Here is a 15,222-nt window from a genome sequence, read left to right as displayed (position 1 = left end):
GCGGTGGCTTGCAGCTTCCTTGTTATTTTTCAAGGTAGCATAGTATTTCATTGTGTGTATGTACCACAGTTTGTTTATCCATTCTTCAGTTGATGGGCACTTTGGCTGTCTAACATAAAGTTTTGACACCTGTTTCACTGTAGTTCTCCTTGCTGCAGAGTTTTAATAGACATGATCCACCTTCACAGGTGTTCATCCAGATTTTGATCTATATGTATAACCTATTTTTTCTAGAATGGTAATTCAGATGGATATATGATGGTTACATTTTGTTTTAAGATGGTTGGCCATGAGGTGGAGCCAATACAACTGGACAACTAACAACAACAATATAGCCCAAAACATCTATCATCAGCTGGATAATAGAGCATGAAATTTTGAGTAGGAGTAGATTAACTCTGTAACAAACAATGTAAACTTTTATTTCTTGCTCAGGTCACAGTATAATGCACGGGTGGTAGTGGGAAGGCTCTGCTGTACATGACCATTCAAAAGCCATGACTCCACCATTCTCTGCATCCAGCTGGCAGATGATGAAGAGGGAGCATGTGGAGGAGGGAGAAGTGTCCGGCCCGTCTTAGAGTTGCCATGCACTACTTCTGCTTGCATTCCATTGACCACTCCCCAGTCATATAGCTGTCCCTCAGAAGTCTAGCTGTGTGCCCCAGAAGGAGAAAAAAATCAGACTGTGGCATAGTTGTAGTCTTTTTCATCAAAAGTCACAGAAAAGAACTCTGGCTTCTTTAGTTTGTAAACTGGAAAAGGTATCTAAATTATTAAGCTTTGTGAAGGGCAGAAACTGGGGCAGTTCAGGGTGCTCCAGCAATGAACTTTTCTTCTATTAGTTGTCGGTAATGGACTATAGCAACTGCTCTGTTTCTATGCCTTGCCATTTCCAGGAGACAGACTCTGAATGGCCAGCTTAGGTTAGAATTCTGTCGTTGGATAAATTGGCCAGGGCAGAAGTATAGATGGAGGTCCACCCATCAATGGTCTAAATATTAAACTTAGCAAATTGCTAAATAAAATACATACTATCTTGATATATATAACTCTACAAAAATAAAGTTTTAAAAATGTGTGATGCTCTGGTTTTTTGTGTGTGAAGTTATGGCTTTTATCTGAACAAAGTTACCAAATATCAACAACAGCTCAGTTGTTATTGCATGCTGAGTCAGAAACAACTCAATGGCAGGGGTGTGGGTTGGCACACATATCTTGGCAATCCATTTCTGATGCAATGTTTGGATGAATAATAAAGGCATATACAATTTATAAAACACTATATGTTTATTCCATAAAATTTATTTTTCCTGCCTTCATTTCAATAAAATCACAAATTATGTTGTTATCATCACCCACTGGGAGCGTGTTGGCACTGTGGAAAAAAAAATTATAATCCTGTTTATTATATTCGGGTAACCTTTTTACTTCCTGAAGTAAAGACTTTATGATCTCTCTCTTTTTCTTTGGTTACTTCCTGAAGTGAGTAAAGAATTTATGGTCACTTTCTTTTTATTTAAACCACTTCCTGGAGTAAGGAATTTATGATAACTTTCTTTTTCCTCAAACTACTTCCTGGAGCAAAGACTGACCTCTCTCTTCTTTTCCTAAAGTAGGAATGTGCGCCTTAAAAATTTGAACTAGCCAACCGAGTAAGGGAATAGATTGTGCGGTCAAAACCCTAGCCAACAGGGTGAGACACAGCCTTGAGACTCGCGACAGGGATTAAAAACCCGAGTGGACTGCCCACTCAGTGTGCTCGCTAGCCTGTTCGTGTATGTACAGCTATGTGCAGGCACCCTCTTGCAAGAGTAAATTTTACTTTGCCAAGGTAATTTAGTCTCACCGAGTGTCTTTTATGCGACATCGGGATTCATTTCTAACAGCACCATAGGATGAGCACTGGACTGCGATGTACAAAGTCAACAGTTTGAGCCCATCAGTTGCTCCAAGTGAGAAAGATGAGGCTTTCTGTTCCTAAAAGTATTTTAAACCCTCAGAAACCCTATATATGCTGTGGAGGAGGGTGGTGTGTAAGCCTGAGTTCCTGAGGTACCCCTACAGACATATCCCACTTCTAGGCCACTGTAGGCTCATCTGGGGGCAGGCTTGTTGTAAATCCAAGCATTCCTAAACCAGATCCCTGCTGGCTGGCTAAATGGGCCATCATTTGCACACCAATTCCTCTAAGCACCCCCAACCCTTACTGCCTGGTCCAGAAGAAGCCAGCTCCAAGGGGCCAAGAAGTCCACTGAGAGGCCTGGAGAGCCAGTGGCGCATGCCCCGGGGTGGATTGAGGCAAAAAGCCGGGGCTAGCTCCGTCCTCTTTTGCCGCTGTTTTTTATGGGGCCCTAGGTAAGGAGCTCTGGTAGCGTAGTGGTTATGAATCAGGTTGCTACTTCAAAGTCAGCAGTTCGAAACTACCAGCTGTTCCTTAGGAGAAAGCTGAGGCTTTCTGCTCCCACAAAGATTTACAGCCTCGGAAACCCAGTACAGCTTTTCTATGAGTTGGAACCAACTCCATGGCACATAACCAACCACCAGGTAAATTTCTAGGCGGGGACTGCTGCTCCGGGGTAAGAGAGAGAGAGGGACGGCAGTAGCTGAGCAGTACGCATGTGCAAAACAAAAGCCTGTAACACCTCAAATTCCATAACAGTCTCCCATCCAAGTCCTAACCAAGTCTGACCATGAGTAGCTTCTGAGTTCAGGCACATTCAGGGAGGTATGGCCTTTCCTCTCCTGGGAAGGGTCATTTGCACAAAAGGGGACAGGGCCAGCAGGGAGAACCCAATTCTACCACTGGGCTTCCAGGCCAAGGGGCCAGCGGGGCAGGCTGAATGACTAGCACTGAAAAAGCAAAACATACCAGCCAGGTGGCAAGGCTGGCACACCAAAAGGTAGCCACCCCTTTGTCCAGATCTCAAAAGCTGGCTTGGTGCACTAGTCTTGGCTCACAGGAACTCTGCTTCCCTGGCCCTAGAAGAACTTCTTGTTGTTGTCATGTGCCGTGGAGTTGGTTCTGACCCATAGCGACCATGTATAGGGTTTCCAAGGAGCAGGTGGTGAGCATGAATCACCAACCTTGCACATGGCTTTGTAATCTGTCGCATTAACACACAGCACCTGATCAGGGACCAACATGCCCATTGCTGACAGACACCACCCTCTGCCCGCTGAATTAACTTTACACCATCACCACAAGAGGCCGCCATCACACCCCATCCCAAAGCGCAGTGAGGATGATGACCACAGGCCCAGAAGCCTGATGCTGTGGAGGAGGGGGGCATGTAAGCCTGAGTTCCTGGGGTACCCCTCCAGACATCTCCAATTTCCAGTCCACCGCAGGTTTCTCTGGGGGTAGGCTTGTTGCAGGTCCAAGCATTCCTAAACCTGCTCCCTGCTGGCTGGCTACCTGGCCCAGCATCTGCACACCGATGCCTCTAAGCAGCCCCCCACCCCCATTTCCCGGTCCAGAAGAAGCCAGCCCCAAAGGGCCAAGAAGTAACACATGGTGGCCTGGAAAGCCAGCAGAGCTTGCGAAGGGAGGGCTGAGGCAAAAAGCTGGGGCAAGCTCCGCCCTCTTACCCCACTGTTTTTATAGAGACCCTAGGTAAGGAGCTCTGTTAGTGTAGTGGTTACCCTCAAAGTCAGCAATTCCAAACTACCAGCTGTTCCACAGGAGAAAGATGAGGCTTTTTGCTTCTGTAAAGATTTACAGCCTCTGATACCCCGTAAAGGGTAGCTATGAGTAGGAACCCAATCCAAGGCACATAACCAACCACCAGGTAAATTTCTAAGAGGGGATTGCTGGTCCAGGGCAAGAGAGAGAGAGAGGGAAGGCAGCAGCTGAGCAGTGCGCATGTGTAAAACAAAAGCCTACGTCACCCGATATTCCCAAGTGGTCTCCCATTCGAGTACCAACAAAGGTGGAACCTGCTTAGCTTCCGTGATCAGGCGCATTCAGGGTGTTTTGGCCGTAGACAGGACAATCAGCCTTTCCTCCCCCTAAGAGACCTGCTTGGTGGCGGTGGGGCATTTGCAAAGAAAATGGCAAGGCCAGCAGGGAGACCACAACTACACCCCTGGGCCTCCAGGCCAAGGGGACAGCAGGGCTGGCTAAATGAAGAGTACCAAAAAGCAAAACAGGCCAACCAGGTAGTAAGGCTGGCACACCAACAGGGAGCTTCCCTTTGCCCAGGTCCAGAAAGCTGGCTTGGCCCACCCAACATCTTGGCTCCCAGAGACTCTGCTCCCTTGGTCCCAGAAGACCTTGACACCCACAAATAACTGGTCAGGGACCAACTTGCCCATTGCTGACAGACAGTACCCTCCGCCCTCTAAATTCACTTGACACCACCACACCAAGAGATACCCCCACCCTTCCCACCCCAGCCTCAGGCAACAGGGATAATGGCCACAGGCCCAGAAGTCTGATGGTGTGGAGGAGGGGGGCATGTAAGGCTGGGGTACCCCTCCAGACATTTCCTACTTCTAGGCCACTGCAGGCTCCACTGGGGCAGGCTTATTGTAGGTCCAACTATTCCTAAACCAGCTGCCTGCTGGCTGGCTATCTGGCTTAACATCTGACACTGATTTTTCTAAGCATCCCTATCCCCATTGCCTGGTCCAGAAGAAGCCAGGCCCAAAGGCTCAAGAAGTCGACTGAGTGGCCTGGAGAGCCACAGCGCGTGTCCTGGGGAGAACTGAGGCAAAAAGCCAGGGCGAGCTCTGCCCTCTTTAGCTGCTATTTTTTTTGGGGGGGGCCTTAGGTAAGGAGCTCTGGTAGCGTAGTGGTTACAAATCAGGCTGCTAACCTCAAAGTCAGCATTACGAAACTACCAGCTATTCCATGGGAGAAAGATGAGGTTTTCTGCTCCTGTAAATATTTCAAGCCTTGGAAACCCTGTACAGGGTCGCTATGAGTCAGAACGAACTCCATGGCACACAACCAACCACTAGGTAAATTTCTAGGAGAGGACTGTGCTCCCGGGCAAGAGAGGGAGAGAGGGAGGGCAGCGGCTGAGCAGTGTGCATGTGCAAACAAAAGTCTACAACACCTGATATTCCCAAGTGGTCTCCCATCCAAGTACTAACCAAGCCCAACCTGCTTAGCTTCCAAGATCAGGTGCACTGAGGGTAGTATGGCTGTAGACAGTATAGTCGTCCTTTCCTCTCCCTAAGAGGCCTACTCAGCAGTGAAGGGCATTTGAACAGAAAAAGGGCAGGGCCAGAAGGCAGACCCCAACTCCACCCCTGGGCTTCCAGTCTAAGGGGCCAGCAGGGCTGGCTGAATGACTGACGAGCACCAAAAAGCAAGAGGCCGGCTAGGTGGCAAGACTGGCACACCAACAGGGAGCTGCCCCTTCACCCAGATCCCCAAAGCAGGCTTGGCCCACCCAACGTCTTGGATCCCAGAGACACTGCTCCTCTGGCCCCAGAAGACCTTGACTCCCACACATAACTGGTCAGGGACCAACTTGTCCATTGCTCACAGACACCACCCTCCGCCCTCTGAATTCACTATATACCACCATGCCAAGTGTTTTCCCTACCCCACCCCACCTGGATGCCCGGAAACGGGGAAAATGGTCATAGGCCCAGAAGCCTGATGCTGTGGAGGAGGGGGGTGAGTAAACCTGAGTTCCTGGGGTACCCCTCAGACATCTTCCACTACCAGGCCAATGTAGGCACCTCTGGGGGCAGGCTTGTTGTAGGTCCTAAACCAGCTCCCTGCTGGCTGACTACCAGGTCCAGCATCTGCACACTGATTCCTCTAAGCAACTCCCACACCCATTGCCTGGTCTATAAGAAACTAGCCCCAAAGGGATAAGAAGTCCACTGAGTGGCCTGGAGAGACAACAGTGTGTGCCCCGGGGAGGGCTGAGGCAAAAAGCCTTGGCTAGCTCTGCCCACTTACACCACTGTTTTTTTGGGGGTGTCTAGGTAAATTTCTAGGACAGGACTGCTGCTCCCAGGCAAGAGAGAGAGAGGGAGGGCAGCAGCTGAGCAGTGCACATGCACAAAACAAAAACCTAAAACACCTGATATTCTCAAGCAGTCTCCCATCCAAGTACTAACCAAGGCCAACCCTGCTTAGCTTCCGAGATCAGGTGCATCCAGGGTGTCATGGTCATAGAAAGTAGAATCGGCCTTTCCTCTCCTTAAGAGGCCTGCTTGGCCACATGGTGGCATTTACATGGAAAGGGACAGGGCCAGCAAGGAGACCACAACTCCATCCCTGGGGCTCCAGGCCAAGGGAACAACGGGGCTGGCTGAATGAAGAGCACTGAAAATGCAAAACAGGTTGGCCAGGTGGTAAGGGTGGCACACCAACAGGGAGCTTCCCTTTGCCCATGTCCCGAAAGCTGGTTTGGCTCACCCAACATCTTCGTTCCCAGAGACTCTGCTTCACTGACCCCAGAAGACCTTGACACCCACAAATAATTGATCAGGGCTAAACTTTTCCAGGCCAGGTGGCAAGGCTGGCACACCAACAGGGAGCCACCCTTTTGCCTAGGTCCCAAAAGCTGGTTTGGTCCACCCAATGTCTTTTCTCACAGGGACTCTGCTCCCCTGGTTGCAGAAGATCTTGTTGTAGTTGTTGTTATGTGCTGTCGAGTCAACTCTGACTCATAGTGACCCTGTATAGGGATTCCGAAGAGCAGCTTGTGACCTTAAATTGCCAATCTTGCAGTTCAAATGGCTTTGGAGGCTGGTGCATTACCCCACGGTACCTGGTCAGGGACCAACGTGTCCATTGCTGACAGACACCACCCTCGGCAAGCTGAATTCACTTCACACCACCAGGACAAGAGGCTCCCCACCCCACCCTTTCCTGACCTCTGGTGAGGAGGATGGCCACAGGCCCACAAACCTGATGTTGTGGAGGAGGGGGGCATGTAAGCCTAAGTTCCTGGGGTACCCCTCCAGACAACTCCCACTTTCAGTACACTGCAGGCTCCTCTGGGTGCAAGCTTGTAGTAGGTCCAAGCATTCCTAAACCAGCTCCCTGCTGGCTGGCTACCAGGTCCAGCAGCTGCACACCGAATCCTCTAAGCACCCCCTACCCCCATTGCCTGGTCCAGAAGAAGCCAGACCCAAAGGGTCAAGCAATCCACTGTCACTACTGTTTTTTGGGGTCCCTAGGTAAATTTCTAGGAGGGGACTGCCAGTCCTGGACAAGAGAGAGAAAGGGAGGGCAGTGGCTGAGCAGTGCTCATGCACCAAACCAAAGCCACCCTATATTCCCAAGCAGTCTCTCATCCAAGTACTAACCTGGCCTGACCCTGCTTAGCTTCTGGATCAGGCGCAATCAGGGTGTTTTGGCCGTAGACTCTGCCTTTCCTCTCCCTATGAGGCTTGCTCAGCCACGGAGGGGCATTTGCACAGAAAGGGGCAGGGCCAGCAGGGAGACTGCAACTCAACCCCTGGGCCTCCAGGCCAAGGGGATGGCAAGGCTGACTGATGACGAGCACCAAAAAAGCGAAACAGGCCAGCCAGTTGGTAAGGCTGGCACACCAACAGGGAGCTCCCCTTTGCCCATATCCAGAAAGCTGGCTTGGCCCACCCAACATCTTAGCTCCCAGAGACTGATTCCCTGGCCTCAAAAGACCTTGACCCCTACAAATAACTGGATAGGGACCAACTTGTCCATTGCTGAAAGACACAAACCTCCACCCTCTGAATTCACTTCACACCACCATGCAAAGTGGTCCCCCCACCTCACCCCACACCAACCCCTGGAAACAGGGAGGATGGCCACAGGTCCAGAAGCCTGATACTGTGGAGGAGGGGGATGTGTAAGCCTGAGTTCCTGGCATACCCCTCCAAACAACTCCTACTTTCATGCCAGTAGAGGGCCCTCTGGGCCAGGCCGGTTGTAGGTCCAACTATTCTTAAATCAGCTCCCTGCTGGTGGACTACCTGGCCCAGGATCTGCATACTGATTCCTCTAATCACCCCCCAGCCTCATTGCCTGATCCAGAAGAAGCCAGCCCCAAAGAGCCAAGAAGTCCACTGAGTGGCCTTGAGAGGCAGCAGTGGGTACCCTGGGGAATGGTGAGGCAAAAAGCCTGGGCAAGCTCTGCTCTATTTTACTGCTGTTTATTTGGGGGGCCCTAGGTAAGGAGCTCTGGTAGCATAGTGGTTACGAATCAGGCTGCTAACCTCAAAGTCAGCACTTCGAAACTACCAGCTGTTCCGGGTGAGAAAGATGAGGCTTTCTGATCCCGTAAAGATTTATAGCCTCGGACACCCTGTACAGGGCCACTATGAGTCGGAACCAACTCCATGACACATAGCCAACCACTAGGTAAATTTCTAGGAGAGGACAGCTGCTCCCGGTAAAGAGGGAGAGAGGGAGGGCAGCAGCTGAGCAGTACACATGCATAAAACAAAAGCCTACAGCACCCGATATTCCCAAGAGGTCTCCTATCCAATTACTATCAAAGACTGACACTGCTTAGCTTCCAAGATCAGGCACATTCCAGGTGTTATGGTGGTAGACAGTACAGTCAGCCTTTTCTCTCCCTAAGAGGCCTGCTCGGCCAGGGAGGGACATTTGCACGGAATGGGGTAGGGCCAGCAGGGAGACCGGACTCCATCCCTGGGCTTCCAGGCCAAAGGTCAGTGGGGCTAGCTGAATGACGAGCACCATAAAAGGAAACGGGCCAACCAGGTGGCAAGGCTGGCACACCAACAGGGAGCTGCCCTTTTGCCCAGATCCTGGAAGCTGGCTTTGCTCTCCTGGCCCCAGAACATCTTGACCCCCACAAATAACTGGTGAAGGACCAACTTGTCCATTGCTGACAGATACCACCCTCTGCTCTCTGAATATACTTCATACAACCACCAACAGACACCCTTCCTCCCCGCCCCCCCCGCCCGTTATGCCCAGATTTCGGGGTCCCCAAAGACCATCAAGGAGCCGATGCTGATGCAAACACACAAGGGTTGTTTATTCAAGCTCAAGCTCGGGCCCCACCTGCATCCGATGCAGCAGATTAGGGATGGAGCCCCGAACTCTTTGTTAGCGGGGTTTTTATAGTTTTCAAACAAGCTTGGGGTTTTTCAGCTTTACAATTTTTGGATTGGTTAACAATTGGCAAAGTATGAGATGTTACAATTTAATTACTGGTGGTCTAAGTTGCTAGGCTAGGGTAAAGGAAGACATATATTATCCAGTCTTGAGTTGACAGGGAATGTTTATCTGTTCTGTACTGCTTGCTGGGGGAGGAAGGCTGCTCTCATGTAGCACGAGCTAACTAGGCACATTCTTGAAACACGGAGATGTGCTCTGGCCAAAGCACAAAATAGAGTCCTTTCTTTAGGTCTCACACCCCCACTACTCCGCCCCCCCCCCCAGCAAGAAGGATGGCCACAGGTCTAGAAGCATGATGCTGTGGAGGAAGGGGCGTGTAAGCCTGAGTTCCTGGGGTACCCCTCCAGAAAACTCCCAGTTCCAGGCCCTGCAGGCTCCTCTGGGGGCAGGCTTGTTGTAGGTCCAAGCATTCCTAAACCAGCTCGCTGCTGGCTGGCTACCAGGCCCAGCATCTGCACACCGAATCCTCTAAGCACGCCCCACTCCCATTGCCTGTTCCAGAAGAAGCTAGCCCCAAAGGGCCAGGAAGTCCACTGAATGGCCTGGAGAGGAATAGCTCGTGCTCCAGGGAGGGCAGAGGCAAAAAGCCAGAGCTAGCTCCTCCCTCTTTCTCAGCTATTTTTTGGGGGTTCCTAGGTAAATTCAACCAGCTGCTCAGTGGGAGAAAGATCAGGCTTTCTACTCCCGTAAAGATTTACACCCTCGGAAATCCTGTACAGGGTCGCTATAGGTCGAAACCGACTCAACGGCACTTAACAACAACAACAACAACAGCAACAACAAGGTAAATTCAAAGGCGCTCTGGTAGTGTAGTGGTTAAGGATCAGGCTGCGAACCACAATGTCAGCGGTTCGAAACTACTAGCTGTTCTGCATGAGAAAGATGAGGCTTTCTGCTCCTGTAAAGATTTACAGCTTTAGAAACCCTGTACCACCACTAGGTAAATTTATACCAGGGGAAAGTAGGTATTCCAAATCTGTCTCCCATCCAAGTACTAACCAAGGCCGGCCTTGCTTAACTTCCAAGATCAGGCACATTTAGGGTATACAGTCCAATAGGCCTTTCCTCTCCCTATGAGACCTGCTCAACCAGTGAGGAGCATTTAAATGGAAAGGGGCAGGGCATTTAAATGGAAAGGGGCAGCAGGATGATGGCAACTCCACCCCTGGGCCTCCAGGCCAAGGGTACAGCAGGGGCTGGCTGAATGACAATCACCAAAAAAGCAAAACAAGCTGGCCAGGTGGTAAGGCTGGCACACCAACAGGGAGCTCCCCTTTGCCTATGTCCCCAAAGCTGGATTGGCTCACCCAACTTCTTGGCTCACAGGAACTCTGCTCCCCAGACCCCAGAAGACCTTATTGTTGTTAAGTGCCTTCTAGTCAATTCCGACTCATAGAGACCCTGTATAAGGGTTTCTGAGGAGCAGCTGGTGAGCTTGAACAACCAACATTTCAGTTCAAATGGTTTTGCAGTCTGGTGCATTAACCTACAGCGCCTGGTCAGGGACCAACGTATCCATTGTTGACAGATACCACCCTCTGCCCTCTGAATTCACTTCACACCACCCCAACACCTGGCGAGGAGGTTGGCCACAGGCCAAGAAGTCTGCTGCTGTGGAGGAGGGGGACATGTAAGCCTGAGTTCCTGGGGTATGCCTCCAAATATCTCCCACTTCCAGGCCACTGCAGGCTCCTCTGGGGGCAGGCTTGTTGTAGGTCCAAACATTCCTAAACCAGCTCCCTGCTGGTTGGCTACCATGTCCAGCATCTGCACACCAAATCCTCTAAGCGCCCCTCCCCCCCATTGCCTGGTCCAGAAGAAGACAGCCCCAAAGGGCCAATAAGTCCACTGAGTGAGCTGGCCAGCCAGCAGCCAGGGCAGAGGCAAAAAGCGGGTGCTAGCTCCTCCCTCTTACGCCGCTGTTTTTTTTGGAGGGTTAATGTGCCAGACTGCAAAGCCATTTGAACTGCAAGGTCGGTGGTTCAAGCTCACCAGCTGCTCCTAGGAAACCCTATACAGGGTCACTATGGATCGGAACCGACTCGATGGCACTTAACAACAGCAACAAGGTAAATTGAATTATGGTGTTGGAGGAGAATATTGAAAGGGCTATGGGCTGCCAAAAGAACCAATAGATCTGTTTTGTAAGAAGTGCATCCATACACGCTGTGATTGGTGAACACGCTCGACACCGATAAGAGGAAGTGAGGGAAAAACAGCAATGAAACGGTGAGCTAAGCCTTACAACTTTCAATAGACTTCTGTAAACCCGGGTGAAGACCGGGTGGGCCAGCGGTGTGGGAAGACCTGGGGACTCTTGGGCCCAGAGTCAGTGACATAGCCATGGAGGACTAGAGTGGAGAGTGAAGTGTCCAGCTGAAAAGAAGAGAGGACATATGCATAAGAATACCCACACTTGCAGATGATCCTACTTGTCCTGGCTTCAATGACTAGATGATCAGAGCTCAACCAGAAGTAAAAAGAAGAGGGAAAAGAAAAAAAAAAAGTATGCTCATACAATTTGATGAACTTGACCCACACCTATGGAAGCAGTAACTCAAAAGAGGGAGTGGGCCCTTGAAGCAAGAATCATTCCCACCCCTCCTACACACAGAGTGGACAGGGATGGGCAACTTGGACATTGGCTACCTAAAAAAGGGGGGTGGGGGCTACAAAGGCAAGAAGTGACTGGTTTACAAGCTTTCAAGAGGGAACCTAGAACCAGAGGGCCTGGAGAAAGGTAGAATCTCCAGTGAGTAGTATTCAATCTGTCTAGGTGGTGCTGATGCAATGAAATCCAGATAGGTCTCTTGTGATACAAAAGTGAATAATTGTTATCAGGACTGACTGTGATGGTTGGAAATGTAAAGGTAGACATTTTATAGCAAGGAGGGGAGTGATTAACTTTTCAGTCTAGGAGCGGAGATCCCTGGGACCGTCAAGGGAGAAGAGCAGAGAGTGGGACCCTACCCAGAGAAGCAATGATGCCTGAAATGGAGCCAAAGATGATGATGTGGAGTGATGGAGCAGCTGGAGACTTTAGATCCAGAGAGGGAGAGCGACTGTGTGCTGAAGATCTGAGGGGCACGGGGAAGGATTGCATGGAGGGGATTGTAACCATGGCAATGAGACGATATACAATGGAATGAATGTAAAAGTAATATTCTCCCATGTAAACTATCACATAATTCACAATAAATCATTAAAAAAAAAAAAAAAAGAAGTGCATCCAGCGTGCTCCTTGGAGGCCATGATGGACCAACTTCGTCTCTCATACTTGGGACATATTGTCAGGAGGGACCAGTGGCTGGAGGAAGACTGTGGAAAGTGGAGGGTCAGTGAAAAAGAGCAAGACCCCAATGAGATGGATTGGCCAAGTGGCAGCATTGATGGACTCAAACGTGGCAACAATAGTGAGGCTGGCCCAGGATCGGGCAGTGTTTCGTTCTGCTGTGCATAAGGTCGCTATGAGTCGGTACTGACTCGATGGCACCTAACATCAACAAGGAGGGGACTGCTCCTTCGGGGCAAGAGAGTGAGAAGGCGGCCAACGGCTGAGCAGTGCACATAAGTAAAACTAAAGCCGTGGACGACGAAGAGCTGTGGCATACCCGGCTTCCAAACCACGCCATGTTTCTGCGGCTTTGGGAGGAACTGAAAAACAAAACCCAGCTGAAACCGAAAAATCGGCTTCTTTACCATTGTCTTCGCTGCCTTCGTTGCTGACGAGAAACCTACTTTTCGGACTCGGCGGAGAGATCTTCCTGTGGGACCTGGAAGGCAGCTACTTCTTAGTGGTTCGCCTTTGGCACCTCTGTGGTGGCGAAGAACCCTTTCTAGGTATCAGAGCTTGCTTTGTATAAATCCACCCCTCTTTGAAATCTATCAAGTCCTATTGAGTCCAACACAACATCATGTAGCACTTATAGGATTACCTAAAAGATGGGGGGGGGGGGGGGAATTCTGAATTGGAATGTGAAAAATCAACAGTGAATTGTAGTACCACACCAATTGCTGTTTTTTCACCAGTTCTACCTCTCTTAACTGTAAAGCATGCTGCCTGGTACCCAAGTGAAATGCTGGATCCTTACATAGTGTTGTTAATATCAAACAATGTAATACTTTATTCTCTGTGTGAGCCCCAGATACCTGCTAAGGTGATTGTACTTTCAGAAGCAGAAGAGGAAAGTCTAATACTCAATAAAGGAAGGGCATATACTGCATCTTTAGGAGAGACAGCAGTTGCATTTGACTTTGGGCCATTGGCTCCAGTTTCAAAGAACATATTTGGACAAAAAGGCAAAGATGAAGTCATGGCATACCCACTATACATCCTATATGAGAATGGGGAGACTTTCCTTACGTATATTAGTCTATTACACAGCCCTGGAAGTATTAGAAAGCTGTTAGGTCTGTTGCCCATACATCCTGCAGCTGAAGATAACTATGGTTATGATGCTTGTGCTATACTTTGCTTACCCTGTGTCCCCAAAATCTGAATCCAAAATTCTCTATCACTCTGTTGTGCTGGAAGGGGAAGAAGAAGATGAACAGACTTCAGATAAGTCCTGGTATTCCAGGGTTGACCTTATCCCTTCTCTGTATGTGTTTGAATGTGTTGAGTTGGAGCTTGCTCTGAAACTGGCATCCGGAGAGGATGAGCCATTCGAGTCTGACTTTTCTTGTCCAATCAAACTTCACAGAGATACCAAATGTCCCTCAAAATACCACTGTACCCATGAAGCTGGTGTACACAGTGTTGGGCTAACTTGGATTCACAAACTTCACAGATTTCTTGCCTCAGATGAAGAAGATAAGGATAGTTTACAGGAACTTGCTATAGAACAGAAATGCTATGTAGAACACATCCTGTGTACCAAGCCATTGCTGTTCAGGCAACTGGCTCCGGTTTGAGAATTCTGGGTCATCCCTGACATTCTGGGACCCACAATGATCTGCATCACAAGTACCTATGAATGCCTCATCAGACCCTTATTAAGCACAGTCCACCCAGCATCTCCTCCCTTGCTCTGTGCCCAAAAAGATGTTGAAGTGGCAGTGTCTCTCTTCTGTATTCTGGCTGAAACCTGGATTTGTTTGAAAAGCACATTAGAAGCATTTTGCAATGTAGTGTTGCCAATCCAGCATTTTTAAAGTCGTCTGAAAAGGCTATGGCCCCTCTTCCTGAAGAATGTCTACACCTGATTAGCAGAGCTACACAGGTATTCAGAGAACAGTACATCCTTAAACAGGACCTGGTAAAGGAGATTCAGCACAAGGTCAAATTATTGTGTGACCAGAAAAAGAAACAACTAGAAGATCTCAATTACTGTCGCGAGGAAAGAAGAAGTCTATGAGAAATGGCTGAGCATTTAGCTGACAAATATGAGGAAGCTAAGGAGAAACAAGAAGATATCACGAGCAGGATGAAAAAGGTGCTGCACAGTGTTCACAGTCAGCTCCCAGTCCTCTTTGACAGTGAGAGAGACTTGAAGAAAGAACTACAGCTGTTTTCCTGATCAACTTCGACATTTGGGCAATGTCATCAAGCAGGACACTATGAAAAAGGACTATCAACAGCAGAAGATGGAAAAGGTACTGAGTCCTCAAAAACCCACCATTACTCTTAGTGCCTACCAGTGAAAGTACATTCAGTCCATCCTGAAGGAGGAGGGTGAACACATAAGGGAGATGATGAAGCAAATCAATGATATCCGTAATCACATCAACTTCTGACACCACCAGGACAGAGTCATAGCTTAAGTGAACTGAAGTTAACACAACTGAAGATGTAAATCCCATACTGTAAACAAACATTTTCTAATTTATAAAGAAGCATTTTGAGTGAAAAAAAAATTTTTTTTTTCCAAGTTGTCTCCAAGTACTATCTAAGCCAGACCCTGCTTAGCTTCTGAGATCAGAAGAGTTCCAGCTTCAGAAATGCTAAGCGTGTTCTTCTCTTCTTGTTTTCTAACTTTAGGTCCTTAAACATTTTGTAATATTATTTACTTTGTCTCCTTGAGCTGACTTTTGAAGTTTTCTCTTCAGCCCTTGTATATCCTAATTTCTTTCATTTGCTTTAGCATCTCTACAATGGAGAACAAGTTTTAGAGTCT

At 49.0% G+C, this 15,222-nt stretch overlaps 1 pseudogene; it reads left to right on the top strand.

Annotated features, from left to right (window-relative positions):
- The first annotated feature begins 3,145 nt into the window (after positions 1 to 3,145).
- On the top strand, positions 3,146 to 14,842 carry LOC102811582 (annotated as a pseudogene).
- The last annotated feature ends 380 nt before the right edge of the window (positions 14,843 to 15,222 follow it).

Source organism: Chrysochloris asiatica, unplaced genomic scaffold, assembly GCF_000296735.1.
Source record: "Chrysochloris asiatica unplaced genomic scaffold, ChrAsi1.0 scaffold00221, whole genome shotgun sequence".
NCBI classification, from domain to species: domain Eukaryota; kingdom Metazoa; phylum Chordata; class Mammalia; order Afrosoricida; family Chrysochloridae; genus Chrysochloris; species Chrysochloris asiatica.
The sequence above is the reverse complement of the archived record's forward strand: the minus strand, read 5'-3'. Positions and strand labels throughout refer to the sequence as shown.